At 41.3% G+C, this 5,736-nt stretch overlaps 1 pseudogene; it reads right to left on the bottom strand.

Annotated features, from left to right (window-relative positions):
* Positions 1-374: 374 nt before the first annotated feature.
* LOC134899792 (U2 spliceosomal RNA) lies at positions 375-532 on the bottom strand (annotated as a pseudogene).
* Between the last annotated feature and the right edge of the window lie 5,204 nt (positions 533-5,736).

Raw genomic sequence — 5,736 nt, 5'->3', positions numbered from 1 at the left:
AAATATTTACATAGCTGTAGAAGAAATATAGATATAAGTATACACAACACGATATAGATGAAAATAAATATGTAATAATAATGGGGAAGGAGGGAATACACAGTTATATAATTGAATATGAAGAGCTAAGAGTTAGCCTTAGTACATAGGATGAAGTATCTGTGCAACTTACTCTAAATGATAAATTTAAACTGTAAACAATTAAAATGGGTAAATAGGAGATGTGCCTTAAAAGACAACTCGTCAGGATGTAATGCAATATACAGTACTATATAATGTGTAATATAAATGTATGTATGGTAAATGTATTGTTATGGGATTGTCAATGTTTATTTTTTGCTATGTATTAAAAACAAGTAAATAAAACTACATAAAAAAATGCCTTGGATAGAAGGAGGGAATTCAATGGAGCAAGCTGCTCTTCCATCTCCCTGTTCTAAAAATCCATTTAATATATGGCCCCCAGATAGGGAGCGTATCGGATATTAAGCTGATAAGAACAGATTTTTGATAGAAAAAGAAACAAAAAAATACATAAACATAACAAACATAAGTACTGTGTCGCAGCACAGCCAAAACACAGTACAGATGCAGACGGTATAGTGCAGTTCAAGAACTACGGCACAGGCCAGCCTACACTATAGTTCTCAGACTGCACTATGCATTTAAACTATACAATAATACAACAGTTAATAAGGCTATGGGTGTGGAGGGTAGGAGGGTGAGGGAGGGGGAATCACATGCCCGAAGCTTTATTGAAAGACAGACATACATAAGGGGAGGTGCAATAAATAGAAAGACATCAATAAAACAACAGACATTGTGAATGGGGGAAGGGGCCACGGTCCCAAGTCTCATTAAGCAGTTCAAACAAGGGGAGAGGGGAAGAAGGGGGGTTTAATCCTCTTCTTCCTCAGGGCTGTCCATGATGAAATAGTCTCTTAACAGGCTGTGAACCAGCCTGCAACAGTCCTGGATGGACCTCACCTACCTCCACAATATGAGGCGGTTCCTGGTGAGCCACAAAGCGTCCTTACCACAGTTCATAATGCGCCAGGCTTCCTGGATTGCCCCATAGGTGTGGGTGCCAGAGAATAGTCCGTAGAGTACCAAATGGAACATGAAACAGTTCCTTGGCACACAGTCTTTCAGTTCATTTTCTAGGGCATCCAACAACAACTGAGCACAGGCACAATCCCAAAACAGGTGCATAGATGTTTCCTCATGTATGATGCACCTGGGGCAATGTCTGTACCTGCACAGGTTTCGGGAGTGCATGAATGACCTGAGGGGCAAACCTCCTTGAATGACCATCCACGACAGGTCTTTGTGTCTGTTTGTGAGCCTTTTGGAGGCCACATTCTCCTAGACCTGTTTGGCAGTCACTGAAGGGAGCCCCGGAGTTGGCTCCAAAACGTCTTTAGCTCTGATGAGCTTGTAGATGGTCTTTGGCTTCCACAAGTCAGGTTTAACCCCCTCCAGTTGGTGCTCCCTCACGAACTTGGACACATCCAGGTAAAACCAGGGGGTGTTCCAGTTGTAAGGGATGGAGCTGTCCCATTTGTCCCAGCCAAGGACCCTCCAAAGAGGCAGGAGGAAGAAACATGACATGGAGTTTCCTGCAGACTCTTTAAAGTTCTCACACAATGTCCTGCGGATGCAGTTACACACAAAGAAGGCTTGCAGCATGGTGGGGATATCCGGTATTCCCTTTCCACCTTTGAGGGGCTCCTTGTACATAACCGATCACTTAACTCTGTCCATCTTGGAGCCCCAGATGAAGTGAAACACTGCCCTTGTGATGGTCCTGCAGACCGCGACCAGTGGTGGCCAGGCCTGCGTGGTGTACTGTAGAACGGGTAGGATCTCGTTGCGCAGCACAAGTGATTTCCCCTCAATGGTAAGTTCTCTGAGGCTCCACAATCCAATCTCTGTCGAACAGTCGCCAGTCTCTCGTCCCAGCATTTCAGGGCTGCACCCTCGCCGCTGAACCAGACTCCCAGAATCTTAATGAAGTCGGGCTTGATGGCAAAAGGAAATGGTGTAGAGGATGACCGGTGAGTTGGGAGAGAGCACCTTTCTATCAAACTTAATTGATTTTGACAGGTTAACGCCCACAGCCAGCCCACCGGCCACACCCCCCTTTGATATCAAATTATAGTGCTTGATATCGATTTTCTATAAAATTTATAGAGCTCGATATCAAACTGTATTAAAAGATAATTGCTGCGAAAAGAATGTCGCTCAACACCAGTCGCAGAATGTCACGCAACGCCGCGCGTCAAATCAAGCGGATGAAAGAAGCCTATGAGACAGTATTAAAACCGGGTAGTTTTTAGCAGTATTGATAAATATTATGTTGCGGTTAAAAATAAATTTAAAAGATCCGACATAAGAAAGTGGTTACAAGAACAAGACGCATACACGTTGCACAAACCGGCAATAAAATACTATAAAAGGAACATGTGTGTATTGGGTATAAATTAACAGTGGCAATGCGATTTGGTTTCGCTCATACATCTGTCAAAATGCAATGATGGTATTAAATACATATTAACCGTCATCTATATATTCAGTAAGAGGGCCTGGGCTGAAAGTCTGACAGCTAAGAACGCCGCAACAGTCGCTAATGCTTTTGAAAAAATATTCCAGCAAGGGGAAGTGCCGAAGAAGCTACAAACTGATAACGGTAAAGAGTTTCTAAACATAATCCTAAAAAAGGTATTACAAAAATACGGTATAAATCATTTCACAACCAATAACGATGTGAAAGTGGCGGTTATAGAGCACTTCAATAGGACTTTAAAATCACGAATGTGGCGCTATTTCACGGCAAAGAATACCTACAGATATATAGACATTTTACAAGACTTCATACATAGTTATAATAACATTTACCATAGAACGATTAAGCGCGCTCCAAACATTTTGAATGACTAACGCTTTGCGTGTCTTCAAAGTGACCTACGGTGATTACTTTAGAAGTAAAAAAACACCCGCTTGTTTAGGAGTTGGTGACCACGTCCGTATTTTTAAATATAAGGACTTATTTCAGAAAGGCTACGAACAGAGTTTTTCTGAGGAGATATTTGTAATACGAGGCGTGAACACGAAAGGTCTTAAGCCACTTTACACATTGGAGGATCTCTACGGTAAGACTATTACAGGTAGTTTTTATCCCGAAGAGCTTTAAAGCATACCAAAAAACTATAACAGGGTTTACAAAGTGGAAAAGATTTTAAAAAATAAGACGGTCAGAGGCTGGAAATACACTTTAGTCAAGTGGAGGGGATACCCCGCAAAATTTAACAGTTGGGTCGCGGCATCGGAGATAAAAGATATATAAACAAAGAGGACGATGGATGATAAATCGTTCTACATAACACTGCCGAGTAACCCCTCAGCAGCCACATTCCCGCAAAATAAGATTTCTAACTATACGACAAAGTTGGCTAAACCGATAGACTTAAATGGTGAATGGGAAGTGGCTCTTACAGAGATACAATACCCGCACATGTAAAATACTTTGGAAATACAAGATTGCAGGCTACAAATAACACAGGATGGCATTCTTTCCAAGTCGGTTGTGGATTTCACAACCGTGTGCCTTAAACCCAGTTTTTATAAAACAATCGACGCGCTACTGGATGTAATCAATGCGGAAATTGGGCAGCATAAACTGGAGGCTGGATTAAGACTAACGTACGATCCGCTTGAGCGCGTTGTATAATGCGACAGTAAGCAGCTGTATCAACTTACAGCCGGTGATAAACTGACAAGGATCCTTGGTTTACAACCTAAAACTAAGATTTCTAAACTATGCGCCGACATCAAAGACGGTCAATATACGCTGTACGTGTACACAGACATTATCGAACACCAGAGGGTCGTGGATAGTTATGTACCGCTACTTCGCACTGTTGAAATTAAGGGTTATAACAATGAGGTGATCACAATACGATACGAGAAGCCCGATTAGGTACCATTGTGCAAAGTGCATATTGACACGATAGCCATAGAGATAAAGAACGACCAGAACGAGAACATGGCATTTAAGTTTGGGATAGCGATCGTGAAACTACACTTCAGACGCCGCAAAACGGAATTTTATTAACGAAACAGAATGGTCGCTGTTAAAAATTATGGAGATCCAGCTCTCTATGCACAATATTATAAATCTCAAGCCGGTAATGGATTACCCAGTTTTTCACGGCAGTGCATACATGTATGGTTGCGGATTAGGCAGTATATTTCAAAGTCTTTTCAGAAAGGCTGTGCTGCTTTTCTGAAGAGGCCTGGAGTTAGCAAAACCCCACGTGAAGAACGCAGCAGGCAATATCGCAAAAGACGTCATCGGCCAAGCTACAACGGCTATTGTGAATAAATTACACAAGGCAAACCAAGCGAAGCAAGATGGTTCCGGATTAATTTATACACAGAAAGGGGCGCTTAAACAAAAACAGAAGCGTTCGACGCAAGTTCCACCTTGGTGCATGCCCTTTTTAAACAAAAACCGAGGCAGGCGCAACTTAAATAAAAAAAGGAATCCGAAGCGGAGAGTTGGTGATATTTTTTAAGCATGTCTTTCGTACACAACGAATCCATGGAATGTGCAAAATCTGAGCTTGAACTTTTTGACATGCCCCACTACTCAATCTGAACAACACGCTGCTGCACGTAACCTGTAAAATCGTACGGTCTGACAATAATCCGATACCGCAATGGGCGTGGGCGGCGCTTATTAATTACCCCATAGCAACTTTATTCAACCAGGTGGATGTTTCTTTTGGCGATAGACTCATATCACAATCCAATAATCTTTACGCTTATAGGGCCTACATAGAGACCATACTGAATTATAGATTAGATGCATTATCCACAAAACACACAACATGATTATTTTACAAAGATGTGGCTGGACAACACAACACCAGGGCACTGGATGGGCTAAACACCGGATTTATATAAAGAGCAAACGCAACGGCGCAAAGTCGAACAGTGGAATTGCTAGGGCCACTACACTGCGACCTTTTCCATCAACATAAGATAGTCTTAAACGCTGCTGATTTGAAGATAAAACTCACCAGAAACAAAGACTCATTCTGCTTAATGTTGGCGGAGGCGGACGCTTTTAAAATTCAGATCGTCGCTGCGTCCCTGTTTGTGAAAAGAGTTCAGGTTTCACCAGCCGTCCGGATTGGACATGCTTAGGCCTTGTTAAATGGCAACGCAAAATACGGGATTGATCGTGTTGGTATGAAAATATACAGCGTACCAACGGGTAGTAGAGTATTTAATTTAGAAAATCTGTTTTTAGACCAAGTACCAAAAACAGTTATAGCCGTGTTTGTAGACAACAAAGCGTTTTCAGGAGCCTATGACAGGAACCCTATACGTTTTGAACATAAAAACGTAAACTTTGCATCCCTTTACCTGGATGGCAACCCACATCCCTAGATATTTAAAACATTGCGCAGTTACTGTTTTTTTTTTTTTTCTTTAATAAATATAAGCAGTATTGAATTATATATATAAAAATATAAGGAAAAAATATATATATTATAAGAGTGGCTCTGTATAAATCAGTGATGAGATCGGGAGACGTCCGCAAATATCTCAAATAACATTTATTACATATACATAAACTTAAAAACAAACATCTAAAATATTAGTCACCTTTCAAGCATGCATATAGCCATTTTTAACTTGAATAAGGGAATAATCCCTGATTAGCAT

Source organism: Pseudophryne corroboree, chromosome 3 (assembly GCF_028390025.1).
Source record: "Pseudophryne corroboree isolate aPseCor3 chromosome 3, aPseCor3.hap2, whole genome shotgun sequence".
In the NCBI taxonomy this organism is placed as follows: domain Eukaryota; kingdom Metazoa; phylum Chordata; class Amphibia; order Anura; family Myobatrachidae; genus Pseudophryne; species Pseudophryne corroboree.
The sequence above is the reverse complement of the archived record's forward strand: the minus strand, read 5'-3'. Positions and strand labels throughout refer to the sequence as shown.